The following is a 26,197-nucleotide window of genomic DNA, read 5'->3' on the forward strand; positions in this document are numbered from 1 at the left end:
ACAGGTAGCAGACTGACGGGCGTACCTGGAGGAGGGTGCCACACAGGTAGCAGACTGACAGGCGTACCTGGAGGAGGGCGGTACACAGGTAGCAGACTGACAGGCGTACCTGGAGGAGGGTGTCACACAGGTAGCAGACTGACGGGCCTGGAGGAGGGCGGTACACATGTAGCAGACTGACATGCGTACCTGGAGGAGGGTGGTACACAGGTAGCAGACTGACAGGCGTACCTGGAGGAGGGTGTCACACAGGTAGCAGACTGACAGGCGTACCTGGAGGAGGGTGTCACACAGGTAGCAGACTGACGGGCGTACCTGGAGGAGGGCGGTACACAGGTAGCAGACTGACAGGCGTACCTGGAGGAGGGCGGTACACAGGTAGCAGACTGACAGGCGTACCTGGAGGAGGGCGGTACACAGGTAGCAGACTGACAGGCGTACCTGGAGAAGGGTGTCACACAGGTAGCAGACTAACAGGCGTACCTGGATGAGGGCGGTACACAGGTACCAGACTGACAGGCGTACCTGGAGGAGGGTGGTACACAGGTAGCAGACTGACGGGCATACCTGGAGGAGGGTGTCACACAGGTAGCAGACTGACAGGCGTACCTGGAGGAGGGTGGTACACAGGTAGCAGACTGACAGGCGTACATGGAGGAGGGTGTCACACAGGTAGCAGACTGACAGGCGTACCTGGAGGAGGGTGGTACACAGGTAGCAGACTGACAGGCGTACCTGGAGGAGGGTGTCACACAGGTAGCAGACTGACAGGCGTACCTGGAGGAGGGTGTCACACAGGTAGCAGACTGACAGGCGTACCTGGAGGAGGGTGTCACACAGGTAGCAGACTGACAGGCGTACCTGGAGGAGGGTGTCACACAGGTAGCAGACTGACAGGCGTACCTGGAGGAGGGTGTCACACAGGTAGCAGACTGATGGCCGTACCTGGAGGAGGGCGGTACACAGGTAGCAGACTGACAGGCGTACCTGGAGGAGGGTGTCACACAGGTAGCAGACTGAGGGGCGTACCTGGAGGAGGGTGTCACACAGGTAGCAGATGATAAAGGAGACAGTGAGGGCAGTGTGGTATACTGGAGCAGAGAGATGGAGGAGTCAGTGAGGGCAGTGTGGTCTCATGGAGCAGAGAGATGGAGGAGTCAGTGAGGTCTCCTGGAGCAGAGAGATGGAGGAGACAGTGAGGGCAGCATGGTCTCCTGGAGCAGAGAGATGGAGGAGACAGTGAGGGCAGTGTGGTCTCCTGGAGCAGAGAGATGGAGGAGACAGTGGGGTCTCCTGGAGCAGAGAGATGAAGGAGTCAGTGAGGGCAGTGTGGTCTCCTGGAGCAGAGAGATGGAGGAGTCAGTGAGGGCAGTGGGGTCTCCTGGAGCAGAGAGATGGAGGAGACAGTGAGGGCAGTGTGGTCTCCTGGAGCAGAGAGATGGAGGAGACAGTGAGGGCAGTGTTGTCTCCAGGAGCAGAGAGATGAAGGAGACAGTGAGGGCAGTGTTGTCTCCTGGAGCAGAGAGATGAAGGAGTTAGTGAGGTCTCCTGGAGCAGAGAGATTAAGGAGTTAGTGAGGTCTCCTGGAGCAGAGAGATGAAGGAGTTAGTGAGGTCTCCTGGAGCAGAGAGATGAAGGAGTCAGTGTGGTCTCCTGGAGCAGAGAGATGGAGGAGACAGTGAGGGCAGTGTTGTCTCCAGGAGCAGAGAGATGAAGGAGACAGTGAGGGCAGTGTTGTCTCCTGGAGCAGAGAGATGAAGGAGTTAGTGAGGTCTCCTGGAGCAGAGAGATTAAGGAGTTAGTGAGGTCTCCTGGAGCAGAGAGATGAAGGAGTTAGTGAGGTCTCCTGGAGCAGAGAGATGAAGGAGTCAGTGTGGTCTCCTGGAGCAGAGAGATGGAGGAGACAGTGAGGGCAGTGTGGTCTCCTGGAGCAGAGAGATGGAGGAGACAGTGTGGTCTCCTGGAGCAGAGAGGTGGCAGAGGAACACCAGGTGACCAGGCACCACCAGTAGGAACAACACCCTCGCCGACTTGGAGTTTACACCTGGAGAGACAGACAGAGGCAACTAATGGATACAACTAATGGATACTGCATGGACAATGGATACTGCATACACGTTAGTTAAGCACTGGTTGAAAAGTACATCTGTACAAATCCTATGATAAAATCAAGAGAGGATAAATAGAGAAATGCCAAGAGTGGTTCCAAGAGTAGAGTTCCTATTTATAAAGACATACAGTATCTACGTGCAATCCCACGGACAGCCATGACCCTCCATAGAAAGACAGAGTGGACAAGCCTTACCTGAGATGAAGGAGGTGCTGAAGGGGTTGGGCCAGTGCCATCTCATCTTCTAGGGTAAGACTCCATCACGCTCCAGAAGCGCAGGTAGGTAGAGATCCGACTGACCTGGATGGGCACCAAGTTCCCTCCGACACCTGAGAGGAAGCACCAAGAAATGTATGGAGAGAGTATCAGCCACACAAGTCTCATATTATATAGTCGTATGCTTTCCTTTGAGATTTTCATCTCTATCCTGTAAAACACACGTTGCTCACCACTTGCTTCTGACATTATAAGGATAGAAATCTTAGAAATGGTCGAGTTCTATCATTTCTTAATTGATGTATTAACTCCACATTGACAGATTCTACTTTGTGGTCCTGCCACAGTTGCCATGGAATGGAGGAACTCTAATAAAACTTACAATCTAAAATACTGTTTTTGTCACATCTTAATCAAAACTCAATGCAGCTGTGTATCTCAGACTTGCAGAGACTCGAGGGGACAGTGGGAAAAACACAAACGTGCTACGTTATAGTCACAGAACCAGTAGAGGGGAAATTCTAACCAGATTGGACAACGTTAACATTCACTGCAAGCAATATTTCACAGTATCCAATGGTTATCCAATGCACTACATCAGGCTGCCAACATCAGCCTGGGACACTGCCATTTGTGACTCAGAACATCTGGCTGTGTGCTCTTAAACAGGCTCATTTTGAAAGGATCCCTCAGCATGTGCCATTTAAACACAGCTAACTGACTCTCAGCCAGACACGATAGTCTCTCCGTCTCTCTGACTGTGGAACCACTGTCCCCAGCATCCTCTTCATATCACACCCTCACTCAGAGGAAGAGAGTCATGCATGTTCCATGGGACAGTTAATAACTCACTCTCCCATTTCCATCCTTGTATAGTGTGTTGATAACATTTCACCGTGATTAGTCCACCATTGATGACAAGTGTAAGACAGCCATTCCCTTAAAGTTAGGGTCGCTAACAGTCTTGTGTCCCACGAAACTGAACAAGGTCATGATGAAATAAACCAGTAACACATCTACTGATCAGGAACATGTATTGAATGCTAAAGTGTCCTGTGTGTCGCACCCATAGAGATAGTTAGATAGTTCTTTGTATGTAAAATGGTGATCAATGGCGCTGCCCATGCCAAAATGGGCTTTTGGGCGAGTTGTCTATTTACCTGCTGATGGACATGGCTACAATGACAGGCTGCTAGCTAGACACGAGGACCTTCTTGTTCTGAGGGCTCTTCCGGGCCACCACCACCCACAGGGAACCAGAGCCAGGAAGAACACACACACCAGACACAGGTACCAGACGTCTACAGTACACAGAGAAAACACAGGTACCAGACGTCTACAGTACACAGAGAAAACACAGGTACCAGACGTCTACAGTACACAGAGAAAACACAGGTGCCAGACGTCTACAGTACACAGAGAAAACACAGGTACCAGACGTCTACAGTACACAGAGAAAACACAGGTACCAGACGTCTACAGTACACAGAGAAAACACAGGTACCAGACGTCTACAGTACACAGAGAAAACACAGGTTAGAATGGTCTCCAATAAATACAACAATACCACTATCTCACACATAGAGAATACCATTAATCTGACATAAGAGCATTGCCAAACTTGCATTGAAATCAATCAAGATATTTCCCAAACATGTTTGATATTCGCAAGATATTGAAGACATTTTACTTCTGCATGTACACATTGAGCTTCGTAAAAGTAACTAATTGTACAGTCAGTGCTGACAACAGGCAACAGATGAGTTGGAACGTAACTTCTGCTGCCCTCTGCTGGTTCTGAATATTATTACCACAAACTGAAGGTCTTAATTGGCTTAAACAGTTATTTACCCAGATACATGCACTGCACCAACTCTATTAATTGTTAAATTACTGATTTCTTAATCAAAGTTCAATTAAACCCTTCATCTGTTATAATAAAGCCTTACCTCGGTACTGTTAGAGTGTTGTACTGAATCCAGCCAGCAGAGACTGTGTGATCAGATCTCCCACGTTGTCTGGGTTGATGCCCACTTTCCTGGAGCCAATGATCACCATGATCATCACCAGACCTATGGAGGGAGGGAGCGAGAGAGAGAGGTATGGAGAAAAGAGAGAGGTATGTAGGAGAGAGAGAGAAAGAGAGAGAAAGAGAGAGAGGGAGAGAGAGAGAGAAAGATAGAGAAAGAGAGCGAGGGAGAGAGAGAGAGAGAGAGAGAGAGAGAGAGAGAGAGAGAAAGATAGGAAGAGAGGGAGAGAGAGAGAGAGAGAGGGGGAGGGAGGGAAGGAGGGAGGGGGGGGATAGCAAAACTTAACAGATACTACTATTGAGACACTTGGCATCTCAATCCAATAAAGACAATCTCAGGGTGAACTCACCAAGAGTCAGTGCTGCCATGAATGCAGTGATGATGCTGCTGGCACAGACTACAGCAGCCTGGGCCAGCTCTACCCCACCTCTAGGCATGGACCCCAGTGCTATGCCTGCAACTGCAGGCAGGAAGTCCACCACTGTGGCCTGAACCTGGGGAGAGAATGGACCTTCACAACCCCTGGGTCCATCTATCCATCACATCTACTGTACCTTATGGGCTTAGCGTACCTTCATGATCATGCCTTGGATAATGTGTGACCAAGGGCTATCTTGACCTCTTCCTAACCCTGGACTACTCCAACACCTGTTTTTACTGTGATCCGTTTCTACAGTAAAGGTCACGTTAGCCTCGGGCTTCAGTTAGTGTTGCTATCTGTCTTTCAGGCTGGGAAATTAAAGGAGAAGTTGTGGTGTGTGGCAGGTGACCTAGTTGTTAAGAGTGTTGGGCCAATAACCGAAAGGTCCCCAAGCTGACTAGGTGAAAAACCTGTCGATGTGCCCTTTAACAAGGCACTTAACCTGAGTTGCTCCTGTAAGTCACTCTGGAGGAGAACATCTGCTAAATGACTAAATAAAACATGTTAAATGCTGTGGAAGACTTGTTATCAAGATATAATAATACATAAAGAGACCAGGCTACTTGCCTCCTACTTTGGCTAATACTACGTATACAACAGGATGCTGAAGATGTGGCCTCACTGCGGTGGAGTGGCGAGCAGCCAAGATTTTCCCTTCAGAGTTGGGACAAGGATGAAGATCTCTGTGATGACACTTCCCAGTGCTGAAACACACAGAGTAGGGATGAAGGGCTGTGAGGGGGGGGGGGGGGGGGGGGGGGGGGGTAGTGACACAGCCTGGGATCCACAGACCACCACATTCCTTCGCCAGTAAGCACCTCAAGCTAGTGTATATGCTGCCTACCTCTGGGAGCTGGGAGCTCGACTTTACTACAGTGTTGCTTTTCATGAAATGTCATGAGAACAGGGCCGGTTACAATAAAGACGTAACAATGGACCGTTGTGCTGAAAAGTGGGTGAACTTGATTAAAGTCCTCTTGCAGTTACATGTTGTTCTTTTGCTGTCCTAGCCATATCCTTTTCCCCAAGAACAAATTAGGGAGATTGGAACAAGCACAGAAAACCACAACAGTTGTGTTGTCCTGTGATGAATCAGTCCTGGTGAGGGGTCCAGGCGTCACTAGAGTGTTCACTCTCTCTGTCATATGATACTACCACAGCTGTTGACCACACTGCTAACAGGCTCTATCTTACTGGCACACAAACTACTCTACCAAGAGGCTTTCACTCAATTCCTGGTCCTTGACTCGGTACCGGTACCCCCTGTATATAGCCTCGTTATTGTTATTTTATTGTTGCTCTTGTATTTTATTATTTACTTTAGTTTATTTTTCTTAACTCTTTTTTTTCTTAGAACTACATTGTTGGTTAAGGGCTTGTAAGTAAGCATTTCACGGTAAGGTGTACCTGTTGTACCTGTTGTACACCAGTAAGGTGTACCTGTTGTACCTGTTGTACACCAGTAAGGTGTACCTGTTGTACCTGTTGTACACCAGTAAGGTGTACCTGTTGTACCTGTTGTACACCAGTAAGGTGTACCTGTTGTACCTGTTGTACACCAGTAAGGTGTACCTGTTGTACACCAGTAAGGTGTACCTGTTGTATAGGGCGCATGTGACAAATAAAATGTGATTTGAGAATAGAAAGAGGCAGCAGGTACAGTTGATCCAATTAGAATCTCCTTGTTGCTCCCGTTCCATTTGTTTGATTGTTTCCATGGCCCTTTGCTGGCTCACTGACAGGAGACATGCTCTCTGTGCCTTCTGAGAAAACAGAAAGGAAAAATGACTCCTTCACCGTCAGGGTAGGCTCCTGCAGGAGATATTTTTATTTTAAAGAATCGATGTTTCAGTGTCAAGACACTAATTCTTTTGGATGTATGAATTATGCCCTGAAATACTAAGATAACACACCAAGATTTTGGCATTATTATTTGATAGATGATCCAACAGAGTAAGCATCAGTGATTGTCTATATAAGCCAGTCTACTTCATAGACTTGTGATGTATTCACTCGAACATGAGAAGGCAACATGGAGGGGTTCCATGCCAGGGTTCAAGGCAACATGGAGTCACTCACTGTCCAGCACCATGGGGCGGCAGGGAGCCGAGTGGTTAGAGCGTTGGACTTGTAACCGAAAGGTTGCAAGATCGAATCCCCGAGCTGACAAGGTAAAAACCTGTCATTCTGGCCCTGAACAAGGCAGTTAACCCACTGTTCCTAGGCCGTCATTGAAGATAAGAAATTGTTCTTAACTGACTTGTCTAGTTAAATAAAGGAACTGTCAACTCTGCAAAACATACAACCTTGCCTGGTTGATAATATTGTAGCCATCTGGCCATTCAGAATCACAACAACACAGACTTCTGCCCCATTGAAGCGCATGCAATGCTTTCTTGACATTAGAACACAGGAGTGATTGTTGTTGATAATGGGCCCCTGTACGCCTATGTAGATATTCCATTAAAAAATCAGCGGTTTCCAGCTACGATAGTCATTAACAATGTCTACACTGTATTTCTGATCAATTTTATATTATTTTAATGGTCAAAATGTTTTGCCTTTCTTTCAAAGTGACCCCAAACTTTTTAACAGTAGGGTATGTTGTGCAGAAAAAAGTTAATTATGAATTATTTTGGCTTAGTTAAAAACAAAATGTCATCATGATTAAATGTCCAATGTCCCCATCTACGTGGAAATTCTGTAAGAGTGATATGGAGGTCAATCAGATGGTCCAATCACATTATGTCTCCTGTTAATACTTTTTGAACTTTTGATGCCAGCAAGAATGAGACCAGGAAGTTACCAAGACAGCTAGCTTGTTTAAGCCTCCTCCACTAGGTCAGGATTTTTCAGCCTCCATATATCCACTAGTTCTAATGTATCCATGATATTTGTGATCTCCTTAAGTGCTTGAGGGTGATAGTTTGTAGTGTGATTTCCTTTACGATCCATTGAGGTACTTAAAACCATATTATAATCTCCCACCATAATAATAGATTCATTCGTTGCTTGTGAGCTCAATAGATTATTATATATATTTTCAAAGAAGTGTGGATCATCATTATTATTTGGCCCATATAGATTAATTAGTCAGATCTGTTTTTGGTCCAATAGCATTTCTAAAATAATCTATTTTCTTTGTACAGTTTGCACAATCGGATCAACATTTATATGAATTGGTATAATCACCCCTTTTCAGATTCTTTGCCCATGACAAAAATGTATTTCTCCCTCCCAGTCCCTTTTCCACCCAACCTCATCTATATTTGTAGACTGAGTTTAAACAATAGATATTATATTATTTATCTTTTTGCCATGTAAAAATGGATCTTATTTTTTATGATCTGATAAACCATTACAATTATAACTGGCTATACTTATTTCCCTAAGGGGCCATAAAGATACTCAAGTTTCAATTATACTCACCACAACCAATGTCAGACCATTCTTGAAACGCACGGTAAATCTGTTGAGCGTGAAAAAACCCCAGCAGCGTTAAAGTTCTTGCCACAAATCGGTGCTCCTGGCACCTACTACCATACCCTTCTTTAACCTGTCTCCTCCCCTTCATCTACACTGATTGAAGTGGATTTAACAAGTGACATTAATACGGTTTCAGCTGGATTCACCGGGTCAGTCTATATCATGGAAAGAGCAGGTGTTGTTAATGTTTTGTACTCTCAGTGTGCATTGAGTGTTCCCACTAGGTGGTGTCGTGGAATAACGAAACAGACAGAACATACTGGAAAAGGAAAACCTAAACGTCTTCATTATGCCTCAATCAGCCATGCATAAACATTGATTTGAGAAGTTGCACCACTCACCACATTGCAACCGAATTCTTCGCCGACAGTTGGCTGGCAATTACAACAGAGTTACTAATGTCAAACAACTTACAGTTGTGCTGTTTTACAGCTGTAGGAGACACATACGGAAATGTACAACGGTATGTTGATGTATTTCAACGGAAGGCTTGCAGTAGTTTCTATACATATTTATATTCCTGTCAAAACACCATGATTGTATGGTTTGTAGCAGAAGCTGTAGTACAGGGATTATTATTGTTCCAATAATCCTTGTTCATGATGTAGATTTGAGCGTAAACCCCTGAGAGGTGGAAAGCCCCAGGAGATGTCTGGGTTTTGGTTGACGGTCCACTGATGTTTTTTTTTTACATCACATTTAATCCAAACCAGCAATATGCCAATACTACACCTTTCCAAATTTGTAAATTTTCTTTTACTACTTTCTTTTTTAGCGTTAGGAGTTTTGGCAGCCATTCAGCCGTCTACATGAGCGGAGGTGTTTTCATCACCTCAGTAACACCTCCATGCAGACATCATACAGTTCACTCTGAGTTCCACACATGCACTCCACAGGAGGGCCTAGGGGGCAGCGCTGTGGGTTCGGGAGCTGTCAAAGGGGGAAACAATCCGCTCTAACTAAAGCTGGTACATCCGTGACGTGACAAGCCGACAGTTACGCTATTCACTGTGGAAGTTTTATTGTATTTTCCTTTGTTAGAAATGTTTGGAATATGAGACATGGGAGACGATTTGATCAACTGTGGTGTGGATCATTGGAGTGTCTTGAGTCAGAGTGTCTCAACTCAACAGAGGGCTGTCCTATATCCTCTCTGAACCTGAGGATGGGTATTTCCAGACCCTCTGGCTAGCATTGTGGAAACTCTCATGGCTAAAAATACATGTCCCTGTCCCTCTGGGCCTGGGCTGTCTGTCAGGGACACCTGTTGCCAGCCCACCAACAGACAGCTGTTGGCCTCACGCTACTTTCACTTTTCTGTTCCCCAACACCCCTGCAGCACCTCGGTGTGTGATCTCTGTCACTGTCACTACCAACGTCATAGGCACAACCCATGAGAAGAGGAAGACAATGGCCTGACTCGGAGTATGCCAACGAAATCATGTGGGTGCCACTGCCACTCAAGAACTTTCGTTAAAAAGTGTGATTGTTGCAGGCACACTCATCTGTAGTTATGCCTGAACTAGTTTGCATTCATTCATTTTTAATTTCCCCACACTCTCTATCTTACAGTTTTAGCATGACTTGCAATTGCTTTTAGTCTGCCAATTATTCCATGAGTAAACTCCAGCAGTATATCTGGGACAACAAAAAACAATGCTTGAAAAACTGACAGTTACCTACTGTTTATAGTCCTACTGACAGTTATCTACTGTTTATAGTCCTACTGACAGTCATCTACTGTTTATAGTCCTACTGACAGTTATCTACTGTTTATAGTCCTACTGACAGTTATCTACTGTTTATAGTCCTAATGACAGTTATCTACTGTTTATAGTCCTACTGACAGTCATCTACTGTTTATAGTCCTACTGACAGTCATCTACTGTTTATAGTCCTACTGACAGTTACCTACTGTTTATAGTCCTACTGACAGTTATATACTGTTTATAGTCCTACTGACAGTTATCTACTGTTTATAGTCCTACTGACAGTTATCTACTGTTTATAGTCCTACTGACAGTTATATACTGTTTATAGTCCTACTGACAGTCATCTACTGTTTATAGTCCTACTGACAGTTATATACTGTTTATAGTCCTACTGACAGTTATCTACTGTTTATAGTCCTACTGACAGTTATATACTGTTTATAGTCCTACTGACAGTTATCTACTGTTTATAGTCCTACTGACAGTTATCTACTGTTTATAGTCCTACTGACAGTCATCTACTGTTTATAGTCCTACTGACAGTCATCTACTGTTTATAGTCCTACTGACAGTTACCTACTGTTTATAGTCCTACTGACAGTTATATACTGTTTATAGTCCTACTGACAGTTATCTACTGTTTATAGTCCTACTGACAGTTATCTACTGTTTATAGTCCTACTGACAGTTATATACTGTTTATAGTCCTACTGACAGTCATCTACTGTTTATAGTCCTACTGACAGTTATATACTGTTTATAGTCCTACTGACAGTTATCTACTGTTTATAGTCCTACTGACAGTTATATACTGTTTATAGTCCTACTGACAGTTATCTACTGTTTATAGTCCTACTGACAGTTATATACTGTTTATAGTCCTACTGACAGTTATCTACTGTTTATAGTCCTACTGACAGTTATCTACTGTTTATAGTCCTACTGACAGTCATCTACTGTTTATAGTCCTACTGACAGTCATCTACTGTTTATAGTCCTACTGACAGTTATCTACTGTTTATAGTCCTACTGACAGTTATCTACTGTTTATAGTCCTACTGACAGTTATCTACTGTTTATAATCCTACTGACAGTTATCTACTGTTTATAGTCCTACTGACAGTCATCTACTGTTTATAGTCCTACTGACAGTCATCTACTGTTTATAGTCCTACTGACAGTTATCTACTGTTTATAGTCCTACTGACAGTTATCTACTGTTTATAGTCCTACTGACAGTTATCTACTGTTTATAGTCCTACTGACAGTCATCTACTGTTTATAGTCCTACTGACAGTTATCTACTGTTTATAGTCCTACTGACAGTTATCTACTGTTTATAGTCCTACTGACAGTTATCTACTGTTTATAGTCCTACTGACAGTTATCTACTGTTTATAGTCCTACTGACAGTTACCTACTGTTTATAGTCCTACTGACAGTTATATACTGTTTATAGTCCTACTGACAGTTATCTACTGTTTATAGTCCTACTGACAGTCATCTACTGTTTATAGTCCTACTGACAGTCATCTACTGTTTATAGTCCTACTGACAGTTATATACTGTTTATAGTCCTACTGACAGTTATCTACTGTTTATAGTCCTACTGACAGTCATCTACTGTTTATAGTCCTACTGACAGTCATCTACTGTTTATAGTCCTACTGACAGTTATATACTGTTTATAGTCCTACTGACAGTTATCTACTGTTTATAGTCCTACTGACAGTCATCTACTGTTTATAGTCCTACTGACAGTTACCTACTGTTTATAGTCCTACTGACAGTTACCTACTGTTTATAGTCCTACTGACAGTTACCTACTGTTTATAGTCCTACTGACAGTTATATACTGTTTATAGTCCTACTGACAGTTATCTACTGTTTATAGTCCTACTGACAGTTATATACTGTTTATAGTCCTACTGACAGTCATCTACTGTTTATAGTCCTACTGACAGTTACCTACTGTTTATAGTCCTACTGACAGTTATATACTGTTTATAGTCCTACTGACAGTTATATACTGTTTATAGTCCTACTGACAGTTACCTACTGTTTATAGTCCTACTGACAGTTATATACTGTTTATAGTCCTACTGACAGTTATCTACTGTTTATAGTCCTACTGACAGTTATATACTGTTTATAGTCCTACTGACAGTTACCTACTGTTTATAGTCCTACTGACAGTTATATACTGTTTATAGTCCTACTGACAGTTATCTACTGTTTATAGTCCTACTGACAGTTATATACTGTTTATAGTCCTACTGACAGTTATCTACTGTTTATAATCCTAATGACAGTTATCTACTGTTTATAGTCCTACTGACAGTCATCTACTGTTTATAGTCCTACTGACAGTCATCTACTGTTTATAGTTCTACTGACAGTTATCTACTGTTTATAGTCCTACTGACAGTTATCTACTGTTTATAGTCCTACTGACAGTTATCTACTGTTTATAGTCCTACTGACAGTCATCTACTGTTTATAGTCCTACTGACAGTTATCTACTGTTTATAGTCCTACTGACAGTTATCTACTGTTTATAGTCCTACTGACAGTTATCTACTGTTTATAGTCCTACTGACAGTTATCTACTGTTTATAGTCCTACTGACAGTTACCTACTGTTTATAGTCCTACTGACAGTTATATACTGTTTATAGTCCTACTGACAGTTATCTACTGTTTATAGTCCTACTGACAGTCATCTACTGTTTATAGTCCTACTGACAGTCATCTACTGTTTATAGTCCTACTGACAGTTATATACTGTTTATAGTCCTACTGACAGTTATCTACTGTTTATAGTCCTACTGACAGTCATCTACTGTTTATAGTCCTACTGACAGTTATCTACTGTTTATAGTCCTACTGACAGTTATATACTGTTTATAGTCCTACTGACAGTTATCTACTGTTTATAGTCCTACTGACAGTCATCTACTGTTTATAGTCCTACTGACAGTTACCTACTGTTTATAGTCCTACTGACAGTTACCTACTGTTTATAGTCCTACTGACAGTTATCTACTGTTTATAGTCCTACTGACAGTTATCTACTGTTTATAGTCCTACTGACAGTCATCTACTGTTTATAGTCCTACTGACAGTCATCTACTGTTTATAGTCCTACTGACAGTTACCTACTGTTTATAGTCCTACTGACAGTTATATACTGTTTATAGTCCTACTGACAGTTATATACTGTTTATAGTCCTACTGACAGTTACCTACTGTTTATAGTCCTACTGACAGTTATATACTGTTTATAGTCCTACTGACAGTTATCTACTGTTTATAGTCCTACTGACAGTTATATACTGTTTATAGTCCTACTGACAGTTACCTACTGTTTATAGTCCTACTGACAGTTATATACTGTTTATAGTCCTACTGACAGTTATCTACTGTTTATAGTCCTACTGACAGTTATATACTGTTTATAGTCCTACTGACAGTTACCTACTGTTTATAGTCCTACTGACAGTTATATACTGTTTATAGTCCTACTGACAGTTATCTACTGTTTATAGTCCTACTGACAGTTATATACTGTTTATAGTCCTACTGACAGTTATCTACTGTTTATAGTCCTACTGACAGTTATCTACTGTTTATAGTCCTACTGACAGTTATCTACTGTTTATAGTCCTACTGACAGTTATATACTGTTTATAGTCCTACTGACAGTCATCTACTGTTTATAGTCCTACTGACAGTCATCTACTGTTTATAGTCCTACTGACAGTTATCTACTGTTTATAGTCCTACTGACAGTTATCTACTGTTTATAGTCCTACTGACAGTTATCTACTGTTTATAGTCCTACTGACAGTTATCTACTGTTTATAGTCCTACTGACAGTCATCTACTGTTTATAGTCCTACTGACAGTCATCTACTGTTTATAGTCCTACTGACAGTTATCTACTGTTTATAGTCCTACTGACAGTTATCTACTGTTTATAGTCCTACTGACAGTTATCTACTGTTTATAGTCCTACTGACAGTTATCTACTGTTTATAGTCCTACTGACAGTTATCTACTGTTTATAGTCCTACTGACAGTCATCTACTGTTTATAGTCCTACTGACAGTTATCTACTGTTTATAGTCCTACTGACAGTTATCTACTGTTTATAGTCCTACTGACAGTTATCTACTGTTTATAGTCCTACTGACAGTTATCTACTGTTTATAGTCCTACTGACAGTTATATACTGTTTATAGTCCTACTGACAGTTATCTACTGTTTATAGTCCTACTGACAGTTATCTACTGTTTATAGTCCTACTGACAGTTATCTACTGTTTATAGTCCTACTGACAGTCATCTACTGTTTATAGTCCTACTGACAGTTATCTACTGTTTATAGTCCTACTGACAGTTATCTACTGTTTATAGTCCTACTGACAGTTATCTACTGTTTATAGTCCTACTGACAGTTATCTACTGTTTATAGTCCTACTGACAGTCATCTACTGTTTATAGTCCTACTGACAGTCATCTACTGTTTATAGTCCTACTGACAGTTATCTACTGTTTATAGTCCTACTGACAGTTATCTACTGTTTATAGTCCTACTGACAGTTATCTACTGTTTATAGTCCTACTGACAGTCATCTACTGTTTATAGTCCTACTGACAGTTATCTACTGTTTATAGTCCTACTGACAGTTATCTACTGTTTATAGTCCTACTGACAGTTATCTACTGTTTATAGTCCTACTGACAGTTATCTACTGTTTATAGTCCTACTGACAGTTACCTACTGTTTATAGTCCTACTGACAGTTATATACTGTTTATAGTCCTACTGACAGTTATCTACTGTTTATAGTCCTACTGACAGTCATCTACTGTTTATAGTCCTACTGACAGTCATCTACTGTTTATAGTCCTACTGACAGTTATATACTGTTTATAGTCCTACTGACAGTTATCTACTGTTTATAGTCCTACTGACAGTCATCTACTGTTTATAGTCCTACTGACAGTCATCTACTGTTTATAGTCCTACTGACAGTTATATACTCTTTATAGTCCTACTGACAGTTATCTACTGTTTATAGTCCTACTGACAGTCATCTACTGTTTATAGTCCTACTGACAGTTACCTACTGTTTATAGTCCTACTGACAGTTACCTACTGTTTATAGTCCTACTGACAGTTATATACTGTTTATAGTCCTACTGACAGTTATCTACTGTTTATAGTCCTACTGACAGTCATCTACTGTTTATAGTCCTACTGACAGTCCTACTGACAGTTATCTACTGTTTATAGTCCTACTGACAGTCATCTACTGTTTATAGTTGACAGTCATCTACTGTTTATAGTCCTACTGACAGTTATATACTGTTTATAGTCCTACTGACAGTTATATACTGTTTATAGTCCTACTGACAGTTATATACTGTTTATAGTCCTACTGACAGTTACCTACTGTTTATAGTCCTACTGACAGTTATATACTGTTTATAGGCCTACTGACAGTTATATACTGTTTATAGTCCTACTGACAGTTATATACTGTTTATAGTCCTACTGACAGTTATATACTGTTTATAGTCCTACTGACAGTTATCTACTGTTTATAGGCCTACTGACAGTTATCTACTGTTTATAGTCCTACTGACAGTTATATACTGTTTATAGGCCTACTGACAGTTATATACTGTTTATAGTCCTACTGACAGTTATATACTGTTTATAGTCCTACTGACAGTTATATACTGTTTATAGTCCTACTGACAGTTATATACTGTTTATAGTCCTACTGACAGTTATATACTGTTTATAGGCCTACTGACAGTTATATACTGTTTATAGTCCTACTGACAGTTATATACTGTTTATAGTCCTACTGACAGTTATATACTGTTTATAGTCCTACTGACAGTTATATACTGTTTATAGTCCTACTGACAGTTATATACTGTTTATAGTCCTACTGACAGTTATATACTGTTTATAGGCCTACTGACAGTTATATACTGTTTATAGTCCTACTGACAGTTATATACTGTTTATAGTCCTACTGACAGTTATATACTGTTTATAGTCCTACTGACAGTTATATACTGTTTATAGTCCTACTGACAGTTATATACTGTTTATAGTCCTACTGACAGTTATATACTGTTTATAGTCCTACTGACAGTTATATACTGTTTATAGTCCTACTGACAGTTATATACTGTTTATAGGCCTACTGACAGTTATATACTGTTTATAGTCCTACTGACAGTTATATACTGTTTATAGTCCTACTGACAGTTATATACTGTTTATAGTCCTACTGACAGTTATCTACTGTTTATAGTCCTACTGACAGTTATCTACTGTTTATAGTCCTACTGACAGTTATATACTGTTTATAGGCCTACTGACAGTTATATACTGTTTATAGTCCTACTGACAGTTATATACTGTTTATAGTCCTACTGACAGTTATATACTGTTTATAGTCCTACTGACAGTTATATACTGTTTATAGTCCTACTGACAGTTATATACTGTTTATAGTCCTACTGACAGTTATCTACTGTTTATAGTCCTACTGACAGTTATATACTGTTTATAGTCCTACTGACAGTTATCTACTGTTTATAGTCCTACTGACAGTTATCTACTGTTTTTAGTCCTACTGACAGTTATATACTGTTTATAGTCCTACTGACAGTTATCTACTGTTTATAGTCCTACTGACAGTCATCTACTGTTTATAGTCCTACTGACAGTTATATACTGTTTATAGTCCTACTGACAGTTATCTACTGTTTATAGTCCTACTGACAGTTATCTACTGTTTATAGTCCTACTGACAGTTATATACTGTTTATAGTCCTACTGACAGTTATCTACTGTTTATAGTCCTACTGACAGTTATATACTGTTTATAGTCCTACTGACAGTCATCTACTGTTTATAGTCCTACTGACAGTTATATACTGTTTATAGTCCTACTGACAGTCATCTACTGTTTATAGTCCTACTGACAGTTATATACTGTTTATAGTCCTACTGACAGTTATCTACTGTTTATAGTCCTACTGACAGTTATATACTGTTTATAGTCCTACTGACAGTCATCTACTGTTTATAGTCCTACTGACAGTTATATACTGTTTATAGTCCTACTGACAGTTATATACTGTTTATAGTCCTACTGACAGTCATCTACTGTTTATAGTCCTACTGACAGTTATATACTGTTTATAGTCCTACTGACAGTTATATACTGTTTATAGTCCTACTGACAGTTATCTACTGTTTATAGTCCTACTGACAGTTATCTACTGTTTATAGTCCTACTGACAGTCATCTACTGTTTATAGTCCTACTGACAGTTATCTACTGTTTATAGTCCTACTGACAGTTATCTACTGTTTATAGTCCTACTGACAGTTATATACTGTTTATAGTCCTACTGACAGTTATATACTGTTTATAGTCCTACTGACAGTTATATACTGTTTATAGTCCTACTGACAGTTATATACTGTTTATAGTCCTACTGACAGTTATCTACTGTTTATAGTCCTACTGACAGTTATATACTGTTTATAGTCCTACTGACAGTTATCTACTGTTTATAGTCCTACTGACAGTTATCTACTGTTTATAGTCCTACTGACAGTTATATACTGTTTATAGTCCTACTGACAGTTTTCTACTGTTTATAGTCCTACTGACAGTCATCTACTGTTTATAGTCCTACTGACAGTTATATACTGTTTATAGTCCTACTGACAGTTATCTACTGTTTATAGTCCTACTGACAGTTATCTACTGTTTATAGTCCTACTGACAGTTATATACTGTTTATAGTCCTACTGACAGTTATCTACTGTTTATAGTCCTACTGACAGTTATATACTGTTTATAGTCCTACTGACAGTCATCTACTGTTTATAGTCCTACTGACAGTTATATACTGTTTATAGTCCTACTGACAGTCATCTACTGTTTATAGTCCTACTGACAGTTATATACTGTTTATAGTCCTACTGACAGTTATCTACTGTTTATAGTCCTACTGACAGTTATATACTGTTTATAGTCCTACTGACAGTCATCTACTGTTTATAGTCCTACTGACAGTTATATACTGTTTATAGTCCTACTGACAGTTATATACTGTTTATAGTCCTACTGACAGTCATCTACTGTTTATAGTCCTACTGACAGTTATATACTGTTTATAGTCCTACTGACAGTTATATACTGTTTATAGTCCTACTGACAGTTATCTACTGTTTATAGTCCTACTGACAGTTATCTACTGTTTATAGTCCTACTGACAGTCATCTACTGTTTATAGTCCTACTGACAGTTATCTACTGTTTATAGTCCTACTGACAGTTATCTACTGTTTATAGTCCTACTGACAGTTATATAATGTTTATAGTCCTACTGACAGTTATATACTGTTTATAGTCCTACTGACAGTTATCTACTGTTTATAGTCCTACTGACAGTTATCTACTGTTTATAGTCCTACTGACAGTCATCTACTGTTTATAGTCCTACTGACAGTTATATACTGTTTATAGTCCTACTGACAGTTATATACTGTTTATAGTCCTACTGACAGTTATATACTGTTTATAGTCCTACTGACAGTTATCTACTGTTTATAGTCCTACTGACAGTTATCTACTGTTTATAGTCCTACTGACAGTTATATACTGTTTATAGTCCTACTGACAGTTATCTACTGTTTATAGTCCTACTGACAGTTATCTACTGTTTATAGTCCTACTGACAGTTATCTACTGTTTATAGTCCTACTGACAGTTATCTACTGTTTATAGTCCTACTGACAGTTATATACTGTTTATAGTCCTACTGACAGTTATCTACTGTTTATAGTCCTACTGACAGTTATCTACTGTTTATAGTCCTACTGACAGTTATCTACTGTTTATAGTCCTACTGACAGTTATCTTTTGTATGTAGAACTACTGATAGTTATCTACTGTTTATAGTCCTACTGACAGTTATCTACTGTATGTAGACCTACTGACAGTTACCTACTGTTTATAGGCCTACTGACAGTTATATACTGTTTATAGTCCTACTGACAGTTATCTACTGTTTATAGGCCTACTGACAGTTATCTACTGTTTATAGGCCTACTGACAGTTATCTACTGTTTATAGGCCTACTGACAGTTATCTACTTACTGTATGTAGACCTACTGACAATTATAGTTATCTACTTTATGTGTTTGGTCAAATTGAACTCAACTAGTCGTAGGTATGAGCCATGTTCACTGTGATGTCATCCCATGTTAACACGCTGAGCCCATTTCTCCTGGTAAGATCCTCAAAGCCTCATCCAACGACCTGTGACACTTTTGTATTTAACTTGTATTTAACTAGGCAAGTTAGTTAAGAACAAATTCTTATTTTACAATTGAGGCCTACCCTGACCAAACCCTCCCCTAACCCGGACAACGCTGGGCCAATTGTGAGCCACGCAATGGGACTCGTGATCACGGCCGGTTGTGATACAGCCCGGGATCGAACCCGGGTCTGAAGTGACGCATCTAGAACTGCGATGCAATGCCTTAGACCGCTGCGCCACTCAGGATCCCAAAAAGACATGGCAGCCATTCAAAGGGGTTGCTTGATATGGATAGCTGTTCCTCTTTTCCACGAGTTCCTGCCTCCTCCAGCCTGGTCCAAACAAAGTCTCCATCTGTTTCCCCCGTACTGTGTTCTCCATCTGTTTCCCCATGCTGTGTGTTTTGACTGCGTTGGCAAGGGGAGCTGTGATTCCTGCAGGATGAAGTCACGACCGACCGTGAGACTGACTGTGGAGGGTTGAAAGCTCCTGCAGTGAAATATGCTTCATCCACTTACTGCAGCAAAGTATGTCCTTTAGTTTGTCACAAATCTTTAAAAAAGTTATCTTTCACCATAAATTCTCTAGGTTCAGCATAAATTGTGTGACGTTTTCCTGTATTATTTTTTATTTTTTGGTGGTAATTTCAATCAAAAGCTTCAAACAAATACTCATTCCACTGTTTTCTGACTATCTCCCATTCGGAAGTGGAAGAACTCAGTCCACCACACTTCAAGACATCCTTGTGTCATATCAAATCTAAAAAAAGAGTAAAATAGTTTAATGTGTTCCACCGCTGTGTGTCTTAGTGTTTTACCTCGGTGGGTAGATATCAGTCAGGGACCTATTTTACCAGAAACTGAGCACTGCGACAGTGTCTACTGGTTATGATTTATGGACAAGGGGAAGATAGAAAAGACATTTCAGTCCAGAAGGAGTGATGACTGCACAGTCATTCCGTCTAATAAGTATGTATTACACATTTGGCCTGAGAGATACAATGACTACTTCAGAAACAGTGGGAAATAGGGGTTTATTTTACCCTTTGTCTAATGGCAATAACATTTACTGCTCAATCCAGCCTTTGTGCAACCTGATCAGAGTAATACAGATGTGTGTGTTTGATAGGGTTGAATGTGTTCGGATCCACCATGTGTTATTACGCTGCCCTCCGACCCTTTCATTAAAAAAGGACATGACATACATTTACCAAATGTGATTGATGATGGCTTCCTTTTACAGTTGCTCTGTGCCAATACCTCAACAATTCAATTTTTTAAAATCCAAAGTGCATTAATTTTCCTTTTTATTTATTAAGATGAATGTGTAAAGATTGACTTTTGATAAGACTAGAATGGGTCCAGAGTGGTGAGGTCAGAGCGTAATGCTGAGGGGAGCAGAGGCAGCCTGTAGTTTTAAAACTAGAATGGGTCCAGAGTGGTGAGGTCAGGGCGTAATGCTGGGGGGAGCAGAGGCAGCCTGTAGTTTTAAAACTAGAATGGGTCCACAGTGGTGAGGTCAGGGCGTAATGCTGGGGGGAGCAGAGGCAGCCTGTAGTTTTAAAACTAGAATGGGTCCACAGTGGTGAGGTCAGGGCGTAATGCTGAGGGGAGCAGAGGCAGCCTGCAGTTTTAAAACTAGAGTGGGTCCACAGTGGTGAAGTCAGGGCGTAATGCTGAGGGGAGCAGAGGCAGCCTGTAGTTTTAAAACTAGAATGGGTCCACCGTGGTGAGGTCAGGGCGTAATGCTGAGGGGAGCAGAGGCAGCCTGCAGTTTTAAAACTAGAGTGGGTCCACAGTGGTGAAGTCAGGGCGTAATGCTGAGGGGAGCAGAGGCAGCCTGCAGTTTTAAAACTAGAGTGGGTCCACAGTGGTGAGGTCAGGGCGTAATGCTGAGGGGAGCAGAGGCAGCCTGTAGTTTTAAAACTAGAATGGGTCCACAGTGGTGAAGTCAGGGCGTAATGCTGGGGGGAGCAGAGGCAGCCTGAAGGTGTGAGCAACCCTTCCCCCTCTTTCTCCTCACACCTCTAACACACGCACCTACACTTTCACACATGTACTGTATGTATTCTACTCCTGAATGTAAGGATACCCCTGCCCGTTATGGGAAAGGGGGATAGAAACCAGCTTGAATTCCACCTAAAGTAGGCGATGGAAGTTGTAGTGATGGAAGGCGTTATGCCCAAAAGAGCAGCATCAGATTAATTTTCATTGATGGTTATCTTATATCTGCACTACTAATTGCTAAAACATGATCTTGATACAAATTAGGCCAGTTTGTTCTGTGTGTTTTAAATCATGTATTTTAAAAAAAATATACAGTGGGGAGAACAAGTATTTGATACACTGCCAATTTAGCAGGTTTTCCTACTTACAAAGCATGTCAGAGGTCTGTCATTTTTATCATAGGTACACTTCAACTGTGAGAGACGGAATCTAAAACAAAAATCCAGAAAATCACATTGTATGATTTTTAAGTAATTAATTTGCATTTTATTGCATGACATAAGTATTTGATCACCTACCAACCAGTTAGAATTCCGGCTCTCACAGACCTGTTAGCCCTCCTGTTCTCCACTCATTACCTGCATTAACTGCACCTGTTTGAACTCGTTACCTGTTTAAAAGACACCTGTCCACACACTCAATCAAACAGACTCCAACCTCTCCACAATGGCCAAGACCAGAGAGCTGTGTAAGGACATCAGGGTTAAAGTGTAGACCTGCACAAGGCTGGGATGGGCTACAGGACAATAGGCAAGCAGCTTGGTGAGAAGGCAACAACTGTTGGCGCAATTATTAGAAAATGGAAGAAGTTCAAGATGACGGTCAATCACCCTCGGTCTGGGGCTCCATGCAAGATCTCACCTCGTGGGGCATCAATGATCATGAGGAAGGTGAGGGATCAGCCCAGAACTACACTGCAGGACCTGGTCAATGACCTGAAGAGAGCTGGGACCACAGTCTCAAAGAAAACCATTAGTGACACACTACGCCGTCATGGATTAAAATCCTGCAGCGCACGCAAGGTCCCCCTGCTCAAGCCAGCGCATGTCCAGGCCCGTCTGAAGTTTGCCAATGACCATCTGGATGATCCAGAGGAGGAATGGGAGAAGGTCATGTGGTCTGATGAGACAAAAATAGAGCTTTTTGGTCTAAACTCCACTCGCCGTGTTTGGAGGAAGAAGAAGGATGAGTACAACCTCAAGAACACCATCCCAACCGTGAAGCATGGAGGTGGAAACATCATTCTTTGTGGATGCTTTTCTGCAAAGGTGACAGGACGACTGCACCGTATTGAGGGGAGGATGGATGGGGCCATGTATCGCGAGATCTTGGCCAACAACCTCCTTCCCTCAGTAAGAGCATTGAAGATGGTCTTGGCTGGGTCTTCCAGCATGAGAACGACCCAAAACACACAGCCAGGGCAACTAAGAAGAGGCTCCGTAATAAGTATCTCAAGGTCCTGGAGTGGCCTAGCCAATCTCCAGACCTGAACCCAATAGAAAATCTTTGGAGGGAGCTGAAAGTCCATATTGCCCAGCGACAGCCCCGAAACCTGAAGGATCTGGAGGTCTGTATGGAGGAGTGGGCCAAAATCCCTGCTGCAGTGTGTGCAAACCTGGTCAAAAACTACAGGAAACGTATAATCTCTGTAATTGCAAAACAAAGGTTTCTGTACCAAATATTAAGTTCTGCTTTTCTGATGTATCAAATACTTATGTCATGCAATAAAATGCTAATTAATTACTTAAAAATCATACAATGTGATTTTCGGGATTTTTGTTTTAGATTCCGTCTCTCACAGTTGAAGTGTAAAAAAATTATAGACCTCTACGTGCTTTGTAAGTAGGAAAACCTGCAAAATCGACAGTGTATCAAATACTTGTTCTCCCCACTGTAGCAGGCGGTCGTTGATTCATTTCACAGCAGCATGTCAAGCTGTGAGCCGACTAGATCAGAAGAGCTTACAAAGTAGCATGGCGATAAACATAATATATAATTTCTCCATTGACCCAGGATGCTGAGGGATTGATTCCTGTATTGCTGACATCTTCAAATCGAATAACTCACCCTGTAGTCTAATGATAGAATGTGTTCTATCACCCTGTAGAGACCCTTCTACTATGTTCTATCACCCTGTAGTCTAATGTTAGAATGTGTTCTATCACCCTGTAGTGACCCTTCTACTATGTTCTATCACCCTGTAGTCTAATGTTAGAATATGTTCTATCACCCTGTAGTCTAATGTTAGAATGTGTTCTATCACCCTGTAGTCTAATGTTAGAATGTGTTCTATCACCCTGTAGAGACCCTTCTACTATGTTCTATCACCCTGTAGTCTAATGTTAGAATATGTTCTATCACCCTGTAGAGACCCTTCTACTATGTTCTATCACCCTGTAGTCTAATGTTAGAATGTGTTCTATCACCCTGTAGTCTAATGATAGAATGTGTTCTATCACTCTGTAGTCTAATGTTAGAATGTGTTCTATCACTCTGTAGTCTAATGTTAGAATGTGTTCTATCACTCTGTAGTCTAATGATAGAATGTGTTCTATCACCCTGTAGTATAATGTTAGAATGTGTTCTATCACCCTGTAGTCTAATGTTAGAATGTGCTCTATCACCCTGTAGTCTAATGATAGAATGTGTTCTATCACCCTGTAGAGACCCTTCTACTATGTTCTATCACCCTGTAGAGACCCTTCTACTATGTTCTATAACCCTGTAGTCTAATGATAGAATGTGTTCTATCACCCTGTAGAGACCCTTCTACTATGTTCTATCACCGTGTAGTCTAATGTTAGAATGTGTTCTATCACCCTGTAGAGACCCTTCTACTATGTTCTATCACCCTGTAGTTTAATGTTAGAATATGTTCTATCACCCTGTAGTCTAATGTTAGAATGTGTTCTATCACCCTGTAGTCTAATGTTAGAATGTGTTCTATCACCCTGTAGTCTAATGTTAGAATGTGTTCTATCACCCTGTAGTCTAATGTTAGAATGTGTTCTATCACCCTGTAGAGACCCTTCTACTATGTTCTATCACCCTGTAGTCTAATGTTAGAATGTGTTCTATCACCCTGTAGAGACCCTTCTACTATGTTCTATCACCCTGTAGTCTAATGTTAGAATATGTTCTATCACCCTGTAGAGACCCTTCTACTATGTTCTATCACCCTGTAGTCTAATGTTAGAATGTGTTCTATCACCCTGTAGTCTAATGATAGAATGTGTTCTATCACTCTGTAGTCTAATGTTAGAATGTGTTCTATCACTCTGTAGTCTAATGATAGAATGTGTTCTATCACCCTGTAGAGACCATTCTACTATGTTCTATCACCCTGTAGTCTAATGTTAGAATATGCTCTATCACCCTGTAGAGACCCTTCTACTATGTTCTATCACCCTGTAGTCTAATGTTAGAATGTGTTCTATCACCCTGTAGTCTAATGATAGAATGTGTTCTATCACTCTGACCCTTCTACTATGTTCTATCACCCTGTAGTCTAATGTTAGAATGTGTTCTATCACCCTGTAGTATAATGTTAGAATGTGTTCTATCACCCTGTAGTCTAATGTTAGAATGTGTTCTATCACCCTGTGGAGACCCTTCTACTATGTTCTATCACCCTGTAGTCTAATGTTAGAATGTGTTCTATCACCCTGTAGTCTAATGTTAGAATGTGTTCTATCACCCTGTAGAGACCCTTCTACTATGTTCTATCACCCTGTAGAGACCCTTCTACTATGTCTAATGTTAGAATGTGTTCTATCACTCTGTAGTCTAATGTTAGAATGTGTTCTATCAACCTGTAGAGACCCTTCTACTATGTTCTATCACCCTGTAGTCTAATGTTAGAATGTGTTCTATCACCCTGTAGTATAATGGTAGAATGTGTTCTATCACTCTGTAGTCTAATGTTAGAATGTGTTCTATCACCCTGTGGAGACCCTTCTACTATGTTCTATCACCCTGTAGTCTAATGTTAGAATGTGTTCTATCACCCTGTAGTCTAATGTTAGAATGTGTTCTATCACCCTGTAGAGACCCTTCTACTATGTTCTATCACCCTGTAAAGACCCTTCTACTATGTTCTATCACCCTGTAGTCTAATGTTAGAATGTGTTCTATCACCCTGTAGTCTAATGATAGAATGTGTTCTATCACCCTGTAGAGACCCTTCTACTATGTTCTATCACCCTGTAGTCTAATGTTAGAATGTGTTCTATCACCCTGTAGAGACCCTTCTACTATGTTCTATCACCCTGTAGTCTAATGTTAGAATGTGTTCTATCACCCTGTAGTCTAATGTTAGAATATGTTCTATCACCCTGTAGTATAATGTTAGAATATGTTCTAGCACCCTGTAGTCTAATGTTAGAATGTGTTCTATCACCCTGTAGTCTAATGTTAGAATGTGTTCTATCACCCTGTAGAGACCCTTCTACTATGTTCTATCACCCTGTAGTCTGATGTTAGAATGTGTTCTATCACCCTGTAGAGACCCTTCCACTATGTTCTATCACCCTGTAGTCTAATGTTAGAATGTGTTCTATAAACCCTGTAGTCTAATGGTAGAATGTGTTCTATCACTCTGTAGTCTAATGTTAGAATGTGTTCTATCACCCTGTAGTCTAATGATAGAATGTGTTCTATCACCTTGTAGTGACCCTTCTACTATGTTCTATCACCCTGTAGAGACCCTTCTACTATGTTCTATCACCCTGTAGTCTAATGTTAGAATGTGTTCTATCACCCTGTAGTCTAATGATAGAATGTGTTCTATCACCCTGTAGAGACCCTTCTACTATGTTCTATCACCCTGTAGTCTAATGTTAGAATGTGT

The 26,197-nt window shown here is 40.8% G+C and overlaps 1 pseudogene; it reads right to left on the reverse strand.

The window, feature by feature from the left end:
- Positions 1-1,824: 1,824 nt before the first annotated feature.
- The window catches only part of LOC139417611 (uncharacterized), a 33,563-nt pseudogene continuing 9,190 nt past the window's right edge, over positions 1,825-26,197 (reverse strand).

Source organism: Oncorhynchus clarkii, chromosome 9 (assembly GCF_045791955.1).
Source record: "Oncorhynchus clarkii lewisi isolate Uvic-CL-2024 chromosome 9, UVic_Ocla_1.0, whole genome shotgun sequence".
In the NCBI taxonomy this organism is placed as follows: domain Eukaryota; kingdom Metazoa; phylum Chordata; class Actinopteri; order Salmoniformes; family Salmonidae; genus Oncorhynchus; species Oncorhynchus clarkii.